This window comes from Microcaecilia unicolor, chromosome 4, assembly GCF_901765095.1.
Source record: "Microcaecilia unicolor chromosome 4, aMicUni1.1, whole genome shotgun sequence".
Classification (NCBI taxonomy): domain Eukaryota; kingdom Metazoa; phylum Chordata; class Amphibia; order Gymnophiona; family Siphonopidae; genus Microcaecilia; species Microcaecilia unicolor.
Window position 1 is genome coordinate 152,502,100 of NC_044034.1, and position 21,068 is coordinate 152,523,167.

At 43.7% G+C, this 21,068-nt stretch overlaps 1 protein-coding gene across 1 annotated transcript in view; it reads right to left on the reverse strand.

Moving 5' to 3' along the window:
• Nucleotides 1-21,068, reverse strand: part of SHANK2 (SH3 and multiple ankyrin repeat domains 2) — an 846,275-nt gene that overhangs the window by 730,456 nt on the left and 94,751 nt on the right. Inside the window, 1 exon segment of the mRNA XM_030200750.1 lies at nucleotides 2,374-2,427. The gene's annotated coding sequence lies outside the window, so the exon portion shown is untranslated.

Below are 21,068 nucleotides of genomic sequence, written 5' to 3' on the forward strand. Positions count from 1 at the left end.
CACTCAATCTCATGTTGCCTCAACTACCCTGTAAGATTGAAAGCTTCTTGGGGGCTGAAACATATTGTACCCAAATTGTAGTACTGTTTGTACTCATTATTTGGAAGAGCAGGCTATAGAATCCAAAATCCCCATTTTTATATGACTAGCTGAAAGGACTCATCACAAATGACAGGTGAAAACAAGGTTTGGACCATACACTCACTGTGTTCCAGATACTCTTGTCTCCAACATTCTCCCATGCGAACTCACTGTCCCTCACACTCACATTTCATTCTCATGTGCTATACCGCTAAATCATTAAAAAACATCTAAGCGGTTTACATTCTGTTTGAATGTTTAGGGTAAGAAATAGATTTAGAACCATAAAGTAGCCTAGGTTACAATTTTCAGTTTAAAAGTGCAGGTGTTTAGTTTGAGAGTAAACTGCAACTAAGATACATTAGGATGGGAGGGCATGATAAAGATATTTGAGTGTTGAAATTAAGTCGTCTAGTAGCGCTTTATAAATGATAAGTAGTAGTAAAGTCAAATCAGGACCACTCTGAGGGTAGCTAATACTTATAAAGATGGAGTATAGTAATGAGCAAGAATTAGTATTTTAAACATGGTGTGATAGAAAATTGGAAGCCAGTGCTCTTTAATCAGGAGGTTGAACTCATTGTCATATTTCATGGCTCCATATAATAATTTAACTGCGGTATTTTGAATAACTTGTAACCTGCGCAATTGATACTGCGGTAGGCCTTGCAATAAGGAATTCCAATAATCAAGTATAAATGAGCAAGCTAACTGAATGATGATCAGGAAGATAACATATGGCACATATTTGACAAAGTAAATAGGATGACTTCTGAATGACTGTAGAAATATGAGTTAAGAATTTAAGGTAGTTGTCTGTAGTGACACTCATGTACTTTTGCACCATCTCCTGAGCTATGGAGGTGAAAGTCATCTGGATGGTATTTGGTGACTTTTTTGGGGTGATCCCAGCCTTTATTACAGATTATCACCCAATACTGCATGTTATCAAGCATTAGCATGTACTACTGCCATGCAGTGTGTGCCTTCTGCCAGCCCAAACTTCAGGAAAGACCATCGCCAAAATCTGTAAATGTGGATATCATTATGAATACCCATTTTCCCACTCCCACTATTAGTGCAAAATATGAGACAGCTGAAGAATTCCAACCAGATCCACAAAAGCTCCCCACTACTCAACAAATTCTAGAAAACAGCTGAATTTCAGTAACTGACAAAGTGAGGGTCCATAAACATACATAAGAAGTTAGTTAAAGCGATGATATGCAACATTAGCAGTATCATATTAAAGCCACACTGTGTTATATAGAACATCTATATGCTTATATACAGATATATCATGATTCAATATAATAAAATTATGATTTAGAAAAAAAAGCTGCAGTAAAACAGTTTCAGTGAAGCACCTGATGGATTATTTAAATCCTTTCTACCAACTGTTTTCCTATATAATAATTTGCACCTCCAACGTTCCATGTCTGGCTGCCTGGGTTCATAACATCTCCTGATGTCAGCCAGCCTCCAGTGTTCCATTCCCCCTCACTGTCCCGCCCTCGCGTTGACATGACATCAGAAGGCAGAACAGTGAGAGGGAAGGGAACGCTGGAGGCGAGCTGACGTCAGGAGGGATGTTACGAACAGAACGGAAGCCAGCGCCAGCCAGCCAGAAAATGTTCAGGTACAAATCGAGGGGAGGAGAGAATCGCTGGACATCGAGGGGAGGGAGGGAGGGAGGGCAGAGCAGAAGAGAATTGATGGACATGGATGGGATGGGAGGACAGTAGAGGAGAGAATCGTGGGACATGGATGGGAGGGCAGGGAAGAGGAGAATCGCTGGACATGGAGGGGAGGGAAGAATTGCTGGACATGGAAGGGAGGGCAGGGGAGACAGAAAAAAAAGCTTACATGACAGCCTTCCTAGACCCCGTTTCACTGTTGAGGAAACAGGCATGGTTCCACTAATAAAACATGAAACTAGTACAGTCTTCAAAATGTTCTTGCCTTTTCCAAGTGAATAAAGGTTTTCACTACTAAATCAAATCAATCCAGTGATTTGGGAGCTTGAATTTTCTCACATCAATTTTGCTATGCTTTTACTGGCTTTGAATAAAAGTGTCCAAATCCTGAGGTTTTTTTTGCTTGAAAAAAGTCAACCACCTAAGAGCCAGCTGTGAGCTCATGCGTCTTACTCCCAAGCTCCTCTCCAATTCACAAGTTTCTTCTCAGAAGGTTGAAAGACGAAGCAGATAAAGGTCCCAAACTGACAACTGCATCTAAATTATGGGCTGATTCATTTCAACCAACTTAAAATAAACCAAAACATTTGCTTACCTATTTGCCTGTTGCACCCAGATCACAAGACCGTCTTATTTCTTTCCCGGTTTCCTGTAAAGTGGAAGGTAAAAAAAAAAAAAGAAAAGTAAAGAATGACAAACAGGGAGCAAATATATTCAGCTGCCAAAGTGCCACGCCCCCTTCATGAGACCTGACTGTGTGATCAGTGATTCACAGCACAGGAAAAAAAAAATAAACCTGGAATGTTTAATTAGCAGGAGAAGTACAAAAATTGTGTATGCCAACACAGGAGATTAGAGGTAATTATGAGATGCCAGTTTCAGCTACAGTGGGATAGTTCTCCTAAGAAATAGCCTGTATAACAAACAACAATAGTGTGAGGGTTTATGTACTTGCATGTTTCACGTCATAGTATAAAAGAAAAGTATATATTTCCTTGAAAATGTGTGACTGTAAAGACAATTTCTTAAACAAGTCTGTCTGCTTACATATTTGATTTACCCATAAGAAGGTCTCTGTGGGTCTGCAGCAAGCTCAATCAGGTGTGATCTATGGAGGATGTGGAGCTATGCACAGAGACTTATTGTGCGGTCTCATCCTTCTTACCTCTGCAAGTACTGATATTTTTTTCTTCAGTCCTCTATAAACCTCTAGCACAGTGGTTCCCAAAACTGGTCCTGGAAGCACCCCAGCCAGTCAGGTTTTCAGGACACTCACAATGAATATCCATGAGATAAATCTGCATGCAGTGAAACAGTGAAAGCAAATCTCTCCCATGTAATGTAATATAGCTCTTGTATCCTGCTAACTATGAAAAGAATAATAAGAACCCAGAGAACACAAAAGTGATGGAAGAGACAACCAAAAATGAGGCGCTTGATAAACAAAAAGAATCCTCGAAATAGCGCTTGTAACTAAAGCGAAATGGATCTCTAGTTCTGTTAAAGCTGTTAGCTGTAGGAAATGAAAAAAAAATTAAGCAGGAACACAACCATCAAACATTTTAAATATTATCCTGAAAACCTGACTGGCTGGGGTGCCTCCAGGACCAGATTTGGGAACCACTGCCCTAGTATCATCCATATTCCCCAATGCCCAGCGAGCAAGAGAAACTAAGCAAATGAGGAAGGAATTTTAGATTTAGTTTATACTTTTTTCAGCTGTAGCTCAAGACAAATTACACTCGGGTACAGTAGGTATTTTCCTGTTCCCAGAGAGCCAACAACCTAAGGGACATGTTTACTAAAGCTTAGAACATGCTAAATGTTCTGCAACCCATTTTATTCCTATGGGTCATATAGGATTTAAGGCACACTAAGCTTTAGTAAACATGGTCCCGAAGTTTGTATCTGAGGCAATAAAGTTTTTAAGTGGCTTGCTCAAGATCACAAGGAGTATTAGTGGGATTTGAACTGGGCTTCCCTGGTTCTTAGTTCCTGCTCTAACCATTAGGCTACTCCTCCAATCTTGTGCAAGTGTTTGCCTCACACTTGAAAAAGAAATCATCCATTTTCTGATGGTCCACAAAAATATCTGAATATATTTAAAACATAGAGTAATCCTATTGTATTGTTATTGCATTTTCCAGTGGGTTACGCTTTGCATTAATACCATGTTTTGAAGCGACTGCTATCTACTAACCTGCATGCCTAACTTATCTTGCACTAAAATCCAAAGGAAGCATGGCCAGGGGAAGGGCAAGGGCATTCCCAAAATTTAGGCACAGAGATACACAGTACGATCATTTTCACACCTTACTGCCATTAGTTGTTATTATTATTATTTATTAGTTGGGCGCAATTACACCAGCCTTTAGCAGGCATAAATATGCCTAAAGCAAGGCTGAAAATGCACGCTAAGCTAGTCTCTACTATAATAAAAGGCACCTTCAACGTTCTGAAGCTGACTCCATGGCTTCATTGAAGTGAAGGGTTTGTAAGGATCGTTAGGTTCGTCACTCTGTAAACATCTCTCTCAGCCCCGCCCTCGTGCCTCTGATAGGTCTACCGCCCTCGTCATCACGTTTCAACGTCAAGGGCGGCGGACCTATCGGAGGCGTGAGGGCGGGGCCGACAGAGATGGTTACAAAGTGACGAACCTGACGAAAATTACAAACCCTTCACTTCAATGAAGCCACGGAGTCAGCTTCACAACGTTGCAGGTGGGTGGCTGGAGGGGAGGGGAGGGAAGAGAGGGGACAGCTACCCTTGAACTGGGAGGGAGGGAGAGAGGGGGGGCAACGATCCTGGAACTGGGTTGGAGGGTGGGCAGCCCCTGCAACTTGGAGGATGGACGGCTGGACCCTGGAACTTTGAGGGGGGCCAGGCGCACCCAGAAACTGGGATGGATGGAGGGAGGGGGGGTGACCCAGAAACTGGGAGGGAGGGGAAGAGGGGGGGAAAAGACCCTGGAACTGGGTGGGTGGGAGGGGGGGAGAGCGGACCTTGGAACTTGGAGGGGGCCATACCCTGAAACTGGGAGGGAGGGGGTGCAGGCGGACCCTGAAACTGGGTGGGAGGGGGGAGAGCGGACCTTGGAACTTGGAGGGGGCCGTACCCTGAAACTGGGAGGGAGGGGGCGCAGGCGGACCCTGAAACTGGGTGGGAGGGGGCCCCTGGCACACACTCATTTTCACACACACACACACACACACACACACTCTCGCACGCAAACTCACTCTCTCTGTCACACACACTCATACATTCACTCTTTCTGTATCACACACTCACTCTCACACACACTCTGTAAAACACGCACACTCCAAGGAAAACCTTGCTAGCGCCCGTTTCATTTGTGTCAGAAACGGGCCTTTTTTCCTAGTAGTCTATAAAAGCTATTCCAAGCAAAACAACCTTTAGAGAATATTAGCTTAGTGTGGATCATCCTGGCCCCTAACTTTGGTCAACCCAAACATAAGAATAGCCATACTGGATAAGACCAATGGTCCATCTAGTCTAGTATCATGTTTCCAACAGTGGCCAATCCAGGTCACAAGTACCTGGCAGAAACCATATAGTAGCTGCTTTTAACTCCTAACCCTTACTCACTTGTTCAGTACCCATGGTTTATCATTCCCACCTTAGTAATTCCCTTATTCCTTATTTGTCCTGTTTGACTGTCCTAATTAGATTGTAAGCTCTGTCGAGCAAGGACTGTCTCTTCATGTTCAAGTGTACAGCGGTGCGTACGTCTAGTTGCACTATAGAAATGATAAGTAGTAGTAGTACCAATCCCAGAGACAGTACTGGCTTCCCCATGTCTATCTGAAAAGCAGACTATGGACTTTTCCTCCAGGAACTTGCCAAACCTTTTTTTTTAACCCAGATATTCTAACCGCTGTTACCACATTCTATTCTACAAGCAAAAAAGGCTGTTTCGGAACAAATGAAATGGGCCCTAGGAAGGCTGTCGTCTAAGCGTTTTCTCATCTCTCTCCCCTGCCCTCCCCTCCATGTTGCGCGATTCTCCCCTCCATGACAAATTTTCTACCAACTGAAACAGTTTCTTAGAATCTACCTGATCAGAGCCAAAACGTTTGGCATATTGGTTTTGATAGCTTCAGAAACGTGAAATTTGTAGGATTTGAAAGCCTCTCTCCATTTACTTTTAATAGCAGAATCCTGCTTTTTCCTCCAATATCTCTCTAGACGTATACAATTTTGTCTCATTATTCCCAAAGATTCACAAAACCATGGGGCTGATTAGTTGAACTACTCTAGATTTAAGAGGGGCAACAGCATCTAGGGTAGAGATAATAGTTTGATCTCAATTTTGGGTTTTACCTACCTATCCACCTGTCTACTTATCCACCTGGGGGTAAATTAATTCCACAAGGAATGTATGGGAAAATTAGGTTCTTACCTTGGTAATTTTCTTTCCTTTAGTCATAGCAGATGAAGCCATTACGTATGGGTTGTGTCCATCAACCAGCAGACGGAGATAGAGAGCACTCAAAATTCACAGTGCCACATGGTCAGCTAGCTCCACTGCCTCTTCAGTATTTGAAGCTTCCAAAGCAGTATAACAAACCACAATGGGAACAACATGAACTTTCCTCACAGCGAACGATGGCCCCATAACAAGGGCATGAACTCAAAAGGAGGGAATACACACATCCTCCTGGAGGGAATGAACTCAACCTCCTACACATGAACTGGAGGGAATGAACTCATCCTCCTATAAGTGAACAAGAATCCTGAAGACTGTTTTCCAACTTTCTCCCAAGGAAGGATTAGAACTTCAGGAAACAAGAACAGAACCTGAAACAGATTCACATCATACAATCACACAGAGAGAGCTCATGGCTTCATCTGCTATGACTAAAGGAAAGAAAATTACCAAGGTAAGAACCTAATTTTCCCTTCCTTGTCATCAAGCAGATGAAGCCATTACATATGGGATGTATCAAAGCAATCCCTATATAGGGTGGGAACAAGTCACACCACGTGCTAGCACTTGTGCTCCAAAACGCGCATCCCTCCTAGCAGCCACATCCAGCCTGTAATGTCGGGCAAATGCGAGCTTCGAAGCCCATGTTGCTGCACTACAAATCTCATGAAGAGAGAGTGCTCCAGTTTCAGCCCAAGAGGAAGAAATCGCTCTTGTAGAATGTGCCTTAAAGGCTACAGGCGGAGGCCGGCCAGCAAGCAGATAAGCTGAAAAGATAGCTTCTTTGAGCCAGCGGGCAATAGTGGCTTTAGACGCTGGAGACCCTCTGAGAGAACCTGATAGTAAAAACAAACAAATGATCAGAGGTCCTGAAAGAATTAGTAACTCGCAGATACTGCAACAGAGTCCTGCGCACATCCAACAGGTGCAACTGCCCAAAGGATTCTGGAAACTCCTCCTTAACAAAAGAGGATAGAAAAATAGGCTGGTTTAGGTGAAACGCTGAAACCACCTTAGGCATGAAGGAAGGCATGGTACGAACCGTGACCCCGGACTCTGAAAATTGCAGAAATGGGTCTCGACAGGACAGTGCCTGGAGTTCTGACACCCGAGTCGGGCCACAGGGAGCCAAGAGAGTCTGCGTTCATAATCCTGGGACATAGGAGACCATTGTTGAAGCAGGGAATACTGCAGAGGTCTCAGGTGCGCCAAATCCAAGGTGGCCGTCATCGATCCTAACAGCTGGACAATGTACCAAGCTCACGGGCGGGGCATCCTCAGGAGCAGACGGACCTGATTCTGAAGCTTGCACCGCCTTTGCTCGGGTAGGAATACATATCCCGAGTCTGTGTCGAACCGTGCCCCCAAATATTCTAGAGATTGCGAGGGGGTCAGGTGACTTTTGGCTACATTGACGACCCAGCCCTGAGATTGCAGTACTGAGACCACTCTGGCTGTAGCTTGATGGCTCTCTGTTGCGGAGTCCGCTCTGATGAGCCAGTCGTCTAGGTACGGGTGAACCTGGATACCTTCTCGCCTGAGGAAAGCAGCTACTACCACCATTACCTTGGAAAAGGTTCGGGGAGCTGTGGCGAGGCTCAAAAGGCAAGGCCCGAAACTGGAAATGTTTTCCCATCACCGCAAACCGCAGAATCTTCTGGTGCGGGGGCCAAATTGGAATGTGCAAGTAAGCTTCTTTCAGGTCCAGAGACGTGAGAAACTCTCCTGGCTGTACCGCCGCACTGACGGAGCGCAGGGTTTCCATGTGAAAATGCCGCACTCTTAGGGACTTGTTTAATTCTTTTAAGTCCAGAATAGGGTGAAAAGACCCACCTTTTTGCGGCACCACAAAGTACATGGAGTAGCAGCCGCAGCCGAAATCGGCGGGAGGCACCGGGGGAAACCGCCCCAATGTGAATCAAGCCTTGTAAGGTCTCCTCTACCGCCACCCATTTGGCGGCAGAACCACATCGGGACTCCACAAACACGTCTCTTATCGGGGCATGAAATTCTATTCGGTATCCTTCTCTGATCAGGTCCAAGACCCACTGATCTGAGGTAATCTTGGCCCACTCCTCGAGAAAGAGGGAAAGACGTCCTCCTATAACAGGAATCGAGGAGGGGGCCAGCGCACCCTCATTGAGAGGGTCGCCCTTGAACTCCAGGTCTTGAGCCTGCTGCTGTGGAACGTTTGTCCGAGCGAAAGGAGTTCCTCTGCTGAAAACCGGCCACGAGAAGTGGACCCAGCAGAATGCCCCGGGCGGTACCTTCTAGCTTCACGGAAGCGAGGTCTATAAGAGGAGTGAACTGCCTGACCCTTGGAGGGAGGCCACGGCCTATCCTCGGGTAAGCGCTGGGGTTTAGCATCTCCCAGGCCTTTCACAATTTTCTCCAACTCCTCACCCAACAGGAGAAGGTCTTGAAAGGGCAACTTCACCAACCTTTGCTTAGAGGCCATGTCCGCCGCCCAATGCCGTAGCAACAGAAGACGGCGAGCCGCCACTGCTACAGCCATCTCTTTAGCCGAAGCTCTGACAATATCATAAAGGGCGTCAGCCAAAAAGGACAAGGCCGACTCCATTCACGGAGCCACTTCAGACATGGACTCCACTCCATCACCGGGCTGTTCCACTGCCTGTTGCAACCATGCCAGGCAGGCTCCAGCAGCATAAAAACTGCATGCAGACGCCCGAATAGTAAGACCAGCAATTTCAAAGGACCGTTTAAGTGCTGATTCCAGTCTACGGTCTTGCATGTCCTTCAGGGCAACACCTCCTTCAACCGGGAGGGTAGTTCTCTTTGTCACAGCTGTGACTAGGGCATCCACCTTAGGCATTGCAAAGCGAGCCAAATGCTCCTCACTCAGAGGGAATAATTGCCCCATAGCCCTGGAAACTTTCAAAGGTCCTTTGGGGTCAGCCCATTGAGCTGAAATAAGCTCTTGGATGAAGTCATGCAAAGGAAAGGCTCGAGCAGGCGTTTTGGTACTTGCCATCCTCATATTTCCAGAGGAGGCCACGCCACTCCCAGGTCTTCAATAGAAAGGACCTGCAAGACAATCTGAAATAAGCGCTGGCAGCTCCTCGCGGTGGAAAATCCTCACCGCGGACGGATCATCTGGATCCAGTGGCCCTTCTGCACCTTCCTCTGTTTCCTCTGGCCACGAGGGCCTGCCAGAGTCCTCCGAATCCTCACAGCCCGACCACGGGGGGGAAAAGGGGGGTGCGCCACTCTCTGAAGGGGAATTTACCCTTCTGCGCTTCTCTTGCGGCCAGCTATCAGGGAAAAATGCCTCCGAGGGCAATCCCAGGCCTGCATCCACCGGAGGGGCAGTAAGGGGGCCGTAGAAAACCCCTGTGGCTGAGCTCTTTTAAGCATATATGCATTATGAAGCAATAATACAAAGTCAGGGGAGAAAAACACGCCCTGGGCACCCGGTTCCAGTCCGGAGCTAGTAGCTCTTTGGCCAGACTCAATTCGAGGGCCTCCTCCGGTCTCCAGATCCTCCGCCTCAGCGGGGGTCGCGCCATGTGGTGCTTTCAAAATGGCGCCTGCTGCCAGCTCCACCGAGCGAGAAGAATCATTGCTCGCCATGCTCGGGCCGGCTCTTACGCCTGAACAGCACGTTTTACAGAGCCCCGCTGCTGATCTGCACTTGCCACACTTGAAACAGCGCTTAACACTCTCTGCAGCCATCGCCGAAAAACAGCGGAAAATTCAAAATGGCAGCTTCGCGCCAAAAACGTCCCAATCGCAGGCCCTCCCCGGAGGAGTCAGAAAACACTCTTACCTCACTGGACCGAGTATACAAGCTCCAGTCACGCTGTAGAAACTGAATAAAACCTCTTGCTTTTTTTTTTTTTTTTTTTTTTTTTAACGCTGTGAGGAAAGTAGAGAAAACAGCAAAAGAGGCAATCAAATCCACTCCGGAGGTACAAAACAGTGGGAAAGGCAGGGAAAGGCGAACCAATGTGCCTGCATCCACCAAGTATATAGTGGGAAAGAGCAGGGAAAAGTGAAACTAATGTGCTCCCATCCACTGGGGGGATGGGTAAGGCAGGGAAAGGGCTAACCTATGTGCCTTTAAAGTGAAGCTGCTATAGCCTCTAACACCCCGGCTAACAACTGGGAAGCCAGGAGCCACCCCCAGGCAGATTTTTTAAGGAGCTTGAAAGCTGCAACCACCCTGCTTGGGGAGATAGAGAATACTGAAGAGGCAGTGGAGCTAGCTGACCATGTGGCACTGTGAATTTTGAGTGCTCTCTATCTCCCCCTGCTGGTTGATGGACACAACCCATACGTAATGGCTTCATCTGCTTGATGACAAGGAAATAACTTTTTCTAAAAGTTGCTTTTCTTTTTTTTACAGAACAGGCCCTTTTCTGTTTAATGCAATTATCATATGTTAGTAATGTCTTGAAAGTTCACTGTACAAAATGCTGGACAAAAAAGAAAAATTCTTTGCATCAGTGATTAGAAACAAAAACTCGATTTTTATCCCCATGGTGGGATTCAGATTCAAAAGGGAGCTCCTCCCATGAGTGGTTGCTGTGAAGGATGGATTATGTAGGAAGAAGAATGGGTCAATCTGGGCAAAGCAAACACCTGGCAACCATCAGTGAAGTCCACAGTGCCTCAGCTTCAAGCCCCTTATGACAGACAGCAGGGTTGGGATAGAATCCAACTGAGTTAAAAAGTCAAAGTGAGAAAACAAGCAGAAAAAGAAAACAAAAGGAAAAAAATGTTAAGTTTTTGATCAGTCAGCACAGCTAGACACGTAAAGTTCTGAAACCTTTTGAATTCTATATAAGACAGTTCTGAATACGAGCCTTGCAAAACTAACATAGCAGGTTCCTAAGGATACCTTTTGTCCACTTAATTCAGAACGGAAATGTCAAAGAGTCAATGTAGACCACCTCAGCTTAGAAAGAATGCATTGTTCTGTCAAAACAGAAGCTGCAAGCCTAAGAGGGGATTTGCCTGATTTGCTAAAATGTAGGTCATAGGTTCCACTGACAAGAAGAGGCTTTGCTACAAGATTCCCATGGAAAGACAGAAATAGACACCTGGCAGTATTGAAATATAAAGCCTTGCAGAGAAAAGTTAGCAAGTCACCAGTTTAAAGGATGCTTAATATATTAAACAGAACTGCCCTCAATTCCTTTCCAATGGAGTCTGGAAAACATGATGACTTTTTTCTGAGGCAAATACCAATATGATCTCTGAGTCATAGTATCAAAAAGATTCATAAAGAGCTATCAAATGGAAGCGATGGTAAACTCCCGATAAAGAATATAGTCTATGCCCATCCAAATATTTTTTTCTTATTCTGAATCTAAAGCTTTAATTGTAAACTGTTTACTACACAGAGCCATTTCATACACTACATACCCAGCTTACAGGCTGACCATAGAGATGTAACATAAGAACATAAGCATTGCCATACTGGGACAGATAGGAAGTCTATCAAGCCCAGTATCCTGTTTCCAACAGTGGCCAACCCAGGTCACAAGGACCTGGGAAGATATCAAAAGAGTAAAACAGATTTTATGCTGTTTATCCCAGAAACAAGCAGTAGATTTTCCCAAATCCACCCTAATTATAAACTTTTCTTTTACTACTACTACTACCATTACTATTTAACATTTCTAAAGCGCTACCAGGGTTGCGTAGCGCTGTACAATTAACAAAGAAAGACAGTCCCTGCTCAAAGGAGCTTACAATCTAAAGGACAAAAAGTGCAGTCAATCAAGATTGAGGCAGTCTAGATTTCCTGGATAGAGGTACAATGGTTAGGTGCCGAAAGCGACATTGAAGAGGTGGGCTTTGAGCAAGGATTTGAAGATGGGTAGGGAGGGGGGCTTGGCATATGGGCTCAGGGAGTTTATTCCAAGCATAGGGTGAGGCGAGGCAGAATGGGCGGAGTCTGGAGTTGGCGGTGGTGGAGAAGGGTACTGAGAGGAGGGATTTGTCCTGTGAGCGGAGGTTACGGGTAGGAGCGTAAGGGAAGATGAGGGTAGAGACTCTGGCAACAAAGTCCAGATCTTAATTATACTTTGAGTAAAGAATATTTTCTCCAATTTGTTCTAAAAGTACCAGTTAGTAGCTTCATTGTGTGCCCCCCTACCCCATGCTATCTACCCCCCAGGGATAAGCAGTGGCTTTCCCCAGGTCTACCTTAATAGCAGTTTATGGACTTTTCCCTACAGATATTTGTGCAAACTTTTTTATACCTAATTACACTAACTGCTTTTACCACATCCTCCTTCAGCTAATTCCAAAGCTTAATAATTTGTTGACTGAAAAAATATTTTCTCATATGATGTTAAGTGTACTACTTAATAATATGTTGACTGAAAAAATATTCTCATATGATGTTAAGTGTATCACTTAGTAACTTCATGGCATGTCCCCAAGTCTTTGTATTTTTTGCACAAATTACTGCACCTAAAGCGAAAAAAATGCATCAGTGTTGAGTGTTATGTTCTTGCAATGATTTGCAAATAAAAGAAGCATTTTCTATGTAACCCATTCAGCCAAAACTCACCCACATATATTACAATCAAATTTTTGCTGTGCTATTTTACATAATACAATAATATAAAGCTGTACAACCAGTTAACACACTATCCAGAAGGTGCTATTCCACCTATTAGTCAAGCATATTACCTCTCCAGCCCTCACAGGACTGCAGTCTGCACACACCTACACTTCAGTCACATAAAAGGATGTGCATTCTTCTCATTACGTATATTTTTACATGGGGTATAATGTTAAATATTTATATTTCTGATACTGTATTATATTAATCCTGTTACTAGGTTTCAATTTGCCATTTCCAAGTTTACCTCACTGATTGTATTTATGTTTATACTTGATCATTTTACTATTGTTATGCTAACAAAATTGTACGCTTTTACGTTAAACTGTACCTACTGTACTACTACTACTTATTTCTATAGCGCTACTAGATGTACGCAGCGCTGGATACTTTAACATGAAGAGACAGTCTCTGCTCTACAGCTTACAATGTAATCAGGACAGACAAACAGGACAAATAAAGGAATAAGGGACATAATAAGGTGGGAATGATAAAACAAACATTGGTACTGAACAAGAGAATAGAGGTTAGGAGTTAAAAGCAGCATCAAATAGGTGGGCTTTTAGCCTTGATTTGAAGATGGCCAGAGGTGGAGCTTGATGTACTGGCTGTACACCACCTGGGGTGAATCTCTCATAAAGGCAGTTAATAAATCCTAATAAATAAAATATTCCAAACTGTATTTTATGTGTGTATTCCATTGTACATGCATAAATGCCTTTCTAAAATTATACCATTAGCAAAAATCTTTTTTCATGTTTTCTCTGTACTTCCTATCTGCACCATCATGTTATTAGCCTTTGTCCTTCAATGTCCTTTTCTATGGAAGACCTCCCAATAAATTTACTGCCCTGTCAAATATTTGAGTATTTTGTCACTGATTTTGTACCATTTGCCAGATCTCATTTTTCTCTATTTTCCCTGGACCAGTGGTTTCTAGTGTTTCCTCGGAGAGCCTCCTTCAGGTTGTGTTTTCAGGATATCCATAACAGATGGATGGGGTATATTTGAATACAAAGAAGACCCCCAATTCATCTTAGTGGTGGGCATCCTTAAAATCCAACTATCTTGCAAGTTTGGGAACCTCAGGACTAGATAATGCAATAAATGTTCTTATTTCTCAATTAAAAAAAAAAAAAAAAAAGCTTTCACCAGATTTAATCTATCTGCACAAAAGATTCAGCAATAGATCTTATACCAAAATGTTTTGCAACACTGTGGAATACATAAAACTGATGTGAGATTTGTTTATGAACTGAGAAATCCCCTTCTCCCACATTGCTAATTATCAAGTTGATTTATCCTAATCTATACCATGCTGCATCTTAGAACAATAGTTATTACAGATTAAGCACAATTAAATCACTATCACTGAGTCATAAACAGGACTTCTAACATATGGAGCCATTCTTGATTTAGGCAGATGTGAAAGCTGCTTTTGCAACTTGAAGCTAGGTTCTGATGACAACTGGGGATGACAAGGCACCTTTTCCCTTAGTCATTTATAGCTCCTGTCCTAGATACACCAACAGGGAAATAAAGCAAATGTAGTTTAAAATTATGTAAGGAAATACTATTAAATTATGAATATATATTACATTACTGCCCCTGTCATGTAGTAATCATGCACAGTTTGTCTGATACTAATAGCAATTTAACTGTGCCATAAAGCAACAATTATATTCCACTGTGCAATCAGATTTTCATATATTCCACAAGCATACAGAAAACAGCTTTATTAATTAAAGAATATTTTAATTGCTTAAGAAATTAATGCTATTTAGGGATGTACAACAAGCCAAAAGGTTTTGGTTTGTTTGGGCTTTGTATCCCCAGTCTTCTAACTTTTCTTCCCGTTAGCTTTGTTTTTAAATTTAACACGCTAATAGACTGAATACATGTTAATGAATGCACATCCCTAGTGTTATTTTATTTCTCAAATAACAAATGACCTAACATTAAGTACTTAGATTATGAGCAAAGTTTAACAGTGGGTGGGGCTGCTGGACATTAATCACAGGACTGTGATAAGATTACAGAACATTAGGGGGGATAACAAGATAAACAAACAGGGGAGACAGTTGTACTAGGGCCCTGTGCTCAGTGCTGGGAGAGGAGTAGGGAAGCAAAACTGCAAGAATATATTTAGAAAAAAGATAAATGAGGAATTGGAGAAAAATTGCATGACAACTCTGTGTAAATAAAAGTTCATGTAACTGATTTCAAAACTTAATAAATTTGAATACTGAAAGTCCCATAAGGATTAGCAGGGACAACAATTTAGGCTATAACAACATTAATTTTTATTGAACCTTAGAAAATCAAAGAAATATTTCCGAAGGATCTGATTGATTTTCTTTTTAACAGATTGGCACAATTTAATTTCTGTCTAGGGTTCCAAAGACTCTGAAACCAGCAAGGGTGACAGCATCAATTTATCTGCCAGATCCTAGCCCAGCAACGCCCTAGACAGTTTGGAGTAGGGAAAGCTGCACAGTGAGGCCCATTCAAATTGCCAACCTGTGTCCTCCTACTAACATGGCTGCAATCCAGGTATCTGACACCCTAGGTGAACCTTCAGCTGTATGCCCCCAACCATGAAGCGACTCAAAGCCCTCCCCCCATGTATAGCATCTCCCCCAAACAAGTTCAGTCTCCCCTCTTTCCTACCTCCTCTCCCTAGTGTCCAGCATCTCTCTGCTTCCCCAACTTGCTCCCAAAAAGGTGTGCAGCACCTCCCATTTCCCACCCCCTTGACGCATTTAGAGGCTTCCCTTCTTTACCCCCTCTGGGGTGGCACTGATGCCACCATCAGCTTGTTTAAAGAAGCTTCATTGTGGCTAGCACAGGGCTTTGAACAACCATGCATGTTCAAAGCCTTCTGGATCCTATATCTTCCTGAACAAGTAGTTTGAAGGGGGTGGAACATGGCAAACTTTGAGCATGCACAGATGTTTAAGGCTCTGCACTGGACCAATGAGATTTGTTTAGATAAGCTGATAACTGCCTCAGTGCCACAACCCCATCTCCTCAAATTATGTCTCCCTAGGCAGATGCCTAGTCCACAGTGGTCAGTTCAGCCCTGGCCATTCAAGGGCTCTGAAGAGCTCCTGTAGGTACAGTGGCTGCAGGGCATGCTGGTGCCCACCCAAGGGCCTGGAACCCTAAGCAGCCACCTATCTCATCTACCCCTCCTTATTGCTCTGACAACTGTTGAAAATAAAAGTTTACCTGCATTATTTGAAGGGTGTGGGGCCCAGCAAACAGACTAAAAGGGCCACAGATTTCTCTCAACAAGACGTATACAAAACACTACAGTCAAGCTTATTTATAATGCTAGAAGACATGCCCACATCCCATTTCTCTTTCATGAACAACGTTGGCTAGGATATTGAGATTGACATGGGGAAGCCACTGCCTGCCCCGGGATTGTTAGCATGGCATGTTGCTACTATTTGGGATTCGGGAACGTTGCTACTATTTGGGATTCTGCCAGGTAATTGTGACCTGGATTGGCCACTGTTGGAAGTAGGATACTGGGCTGTATGGACCATTGGTCTGACCCAGTATGGCTATTCTTATGTGCTTATAATATAGCCCAACACACTGATCACAGTCTCTCAAACTCATTGCTATATACCCACATTATGAACAGGTTTTTTGTTTGCAAAATATAGATATCATATGGAAGATTTTGAGAGAAAGAAATTCACACTGTGTATGGTGATGGATTTCATTGTTTAGCTGGTAAAGAGGTAGGGTGTGATATCAAAGCTAGAAAGGAAGTAAGTCACTGTGATCGTTTTCCTTCAATGCAATACGTTTCCAAATAACAAAGATGACTTTTTCCCAGGCCAATTCTAATACCTCTTTTGCAATACAAATAAAAATACCATCAGTTAAGTGGCCTGTTTACACAATTCAGATGTTTTGAGACAAAGGGTGTGGCTCTACTGTTAAAAATCGGCTGAAGAACTTGTTAACCCAGTAATGCATCACTGTACCAAACTGTACACACGTAGGAAGAAAGGCATTTGGGGCCCCACAGAGGTTTTGCTTTTGTTTTGTTGTATGTTTTACATTTTTTTGTTGTTGTTGAAATGATTTTTATTGAACAACAACAATCAAACTCCAAACAGCACTCACAAGTAGGACATTTCTAATACATGTGGTCGCCACCCTTACCCCTTACCTCCCTTACCCCCCTCCTCCCCCCACTCCCAACCCCCCTGTCCTTCCTAACTATTCTCCCCACCCTTACCAGTCCCTATAGATTCACCATTGGTACATCCAAACATCATACAAAGGTCCATCCCCATCTCTCCTTTACACATCCACTCTGAGAGATGGTACTATCAGTTGGTGCTTAATTATTTAGGATTCTTTTTTCTTGCTGTTGGCTGCAATATGCCCAAGAAGCCTCCCCATGTCTGCTTCCATCGCCTTCCCTCCATAGTGTTGAGGTCTCTGAACTCACACCTCTCCAGCTTCATCAATTCAATCATAAATTATCTCCACTGACTCACAGAAGGACCCCCTGCCTCCCTCCAGCACACCAATATGGTCTTTTTTCCCCATTAGCATCGTTCTCTGAAGGTATCTTCGAAATCCAGCTGGGGTGGGTTTGATGCATCGGTACTCATCAAACAGAACGGCTGCAACTGCACTTTCCGCCTCCAAATTACTCAAACTTCCTCTAGCAGCAGTGTCCAAAAACCCGCCACCCTTGGGCATGTCCAAAACATGTGCCCCAACGTTGCCGGATCCTTCGCACATCTGGGGCACGCCCCGGTGGCTCCAAATCCAGCTCTGTACACCCTGTAGGGCGAAATGTACATTCGTAACACAAATTTATACTGTAATTCCCAGTATCTAGTGAATGGAGAAACACACAGTATAGACACCACATAACTTTGAATTAAACTGTCCGGCACTTCAACCGCCAGTTCTGTGGACCACACCTGCACCCATCTCTTGAAGTCTAGGTCTTCTGTGGTATCTTGTAGATATCTATGATGAAATCTCAAAGGGACTTCATTCTAGGATCCCAATGTAAGAGCTGTATTGATCGTGTCCTGCACATCCTCACTCAAATTAATCCAGCCCAGAGAAACAACATAATGCCGTATCTGGATATATGCAAAAAGGTCCTTAGCTGATAATCTATACTCCTGTTGTAAATCTGCAAAAGATCTAATCTTTTTCTTCCTCATCTACCAGTTGGTATATGTAATGGATTCCTTTCAATCTCCAGTCAGCAAATGTCTTTGATGTTGTACCAGCCGGAAAGTCTGGGTTTCGGTGTATCGGCAGAAAGGGGGTGGTGACTCTTGCCGAAAAACCGTGCCTCCTGCACAGCCATCTCCAGGCCTTTCTGGCAGCTGTCAAGAAAGGGCTTTCACACAATTCCACTTCCATTTCTCTTTTCATCTTGTGTACCAACCAACCAAGATGTACTTTGGGAAAGACAGCGGGCTCTACCTCTGTGGCCGTAAAGCCCATGTGTCCAGTTTGCCACTCTCTTATATGTCTCATGGCACAAGATATTGTTAAGTACCTGATGCTCAAAAGCCCCATACCCCATGTTTTACATTTTTATATTTCCCATTTATTTGGTTTGCTACATCTAAGTGGTTTCTAATAGTATAAAATTATAGGGTCAAAATGAAAACATAAAAATAAAATCACTATACAAGCTAAACAAGCAGCTATTAGAACGGCAGCTTACACACAAATGGTATGGAGCACCCATAAGCAAAGATTTTATGAGAGTTACAGTCAGGATATTTTTTTTTTTTTTTTTTTAGGACCCTTTTACAAAGCTGAGATAAGCAGTAATTTGTGCTTACTGCAAGTTAAAAATGTCTACCGCTGAGTGTGATGAGGCAGCCTGTGGCAGTTTTGGCATGCATGCGCACTTCCTATGTGCTAAATAATAATTTTTATTTTTCAGCACTGGGGGCATATTTGGGAGCAGGGAGTGGGTGTGTTCAGTGATAATGGGTTAGCGCCTGAGCCCTTACCACCTAGATAAGAGGTGTAGTAAATGGCCCACATGCTAATGGAAAAATTAGCGTATAGACATTATTGTCGATATACAAAATCGGCCACTTAATCCCCACATTAAAAGGTGGCTTTAAATAGCACAGGCTACCTTTTAGCACAGCCTAGTAAAAGGGCTCCTTAGTTGTGTTTGGAGGGGAGGCCGAGTACACTATTTAACAACAATATGGGTAGGAGGGAAGGTGAGAATACTTTTAATTTTTGTCTGCCAGAAAATGAGTAGTGTGACCAGCACAGCTCATCCAGACAATATGGATGGAAAAACTTTATTCTATACGATGCCCAAAATAAAGTTTTTCTCATTCATATTGTCTGTTCTCCTGTTGTTTTTGGATGAGCCGTGCTGGTCACACTACTCATTTTCTGAGGACCTTTGTACAGTGGTGGAAATAAGTATTTGATCCCTTGCTGATTTTGTAAGTTTGCTCACTGACAAAGACATGAGCAGCCCATAATTGAAGGGTAGGTTATTGGTAACAGTGAGAGATAGCACATCACAAATTAAATCCGGAAAATCACATTGTGGAAAGTATATGAATTTATTTGCATTCTGCAGAGGGAAATAAGTATTTGATCCCCCACCAACCAGTAAGAGATCTGGCCCCTACAGACCAGGTAGATGCTCCAAATCAACTCGTTACCTGCATGACAGACAGCTGTCGGCAATGGTCACCTGTATGAAAGACACCTGTCCACAGACTCAGTGAATCAGTCAGACTCTAACCTCTACAAAATGGCCAAGAGCAAGGAGCTGTCTAAGGATGTCAGGGACAAGATCATACACCTGCACAAGGCTGGAATGGGCTACAAAACCATCAGTAAGACGCTGGGCGAGAAGGAGACAACTGTTGGTGCCATAGTAAGAAAATGGAAGAAGTACAAAATGACTGTCAATCGACAAAGATCTGGGGCTCCAAGCAAAATCTCACCTCGTGGGGTATCCTTGATCATGAGGAAGGTTAGAAATCAGCCTACAACTACAAGGGGGGAACTTGTCAATGATCTCAAGGCAGCTGGGACCACTGTCACCACGAAAACCATTGGTAACACATTACGACATAACGGATTGCAATCCTGCAGTGCCCGCAAGGTCCCCCTGCTCCGGAAGGCACATGTGACGGCCCGTCTGAAGTTTGCCAGTGAACACCTGGATGATGCCGAGAGTGATTGGGAGAAGGTGCTGTGGTCAGATGAGACAAAAATTGAGCTCTTTGGCATGAACTCAACTCGCCGTGTTTGGAGGAAGAGAAATGCTGCCTATGACCCAAAGAACACCGTCCCCACTGTCAAGCATGGAGGTGGAAATGTTATGTTTTGGGGGTGTTTCTCTGCTAAGGGCACAGGACTACTTCACCGCATCAATGGGAGAATGGATGGGGCCATGTACCGTACAATTCTGAGTGACAACCTCCTTCCCTCCGCCAGGGCCTTAAAAATGGGTCGTGGCTGGGTCTTCCAGCACGACAATGACCCAAAACATACAGCCAAGGCAACAAAGGAGTGGCTCAGGAAGAAGCACATTAGGGTCATGGAGTGGCCTAGCCAGTCACCAGACCTTAATCCCATTGAAAACTTATGGAGGGAGCTGAAGCTGCGAGTTGCCAAGCGACAGCCCAGAACTCTTAATGATTTAGAGATGATCTGCAAAGAGGAGTGGACCAAAATTCCTCCTGACATGTGTGCAAACCTCATCATCAACTACAGAAGACGTCTGACCGCTGTGCTTGCCAACAAGGGTTTTGCCACCAAGTATTAGGTCTTGTTTGCCAGAGGGATTAAATACTTATTTCCCTCTGCAGAATGCAAATAAATTCATATACTTTCCACAATGTGATTTTCCGGATTTAATTTGTGATGTGCTATCTCTCACTGTTACCAATAACCTACCCTTCAATTATGGGCTGCTCATGTCTTTGTCAGTGGGCAAACTTACAAAATCAGCAAGGGATCAAATACTTATTTCCACCACTGTACATAGTGGACCATAGTCTTTCACTTCTGTGTTTTCCTTTTCATTTTTGTCTGCAATATGTGTCTAGCATTTTAGTGGTGTGTGCTATCAAATCCAGTAAACTAAAGCACCAAGCACCAGAGTAATTCAGGGATGAAATAGTAAGTCTTCAATAATGAAGACCTGAACCTCTTAAATAAGATTTCTAGCCTAAAGTTTAAGGACAGA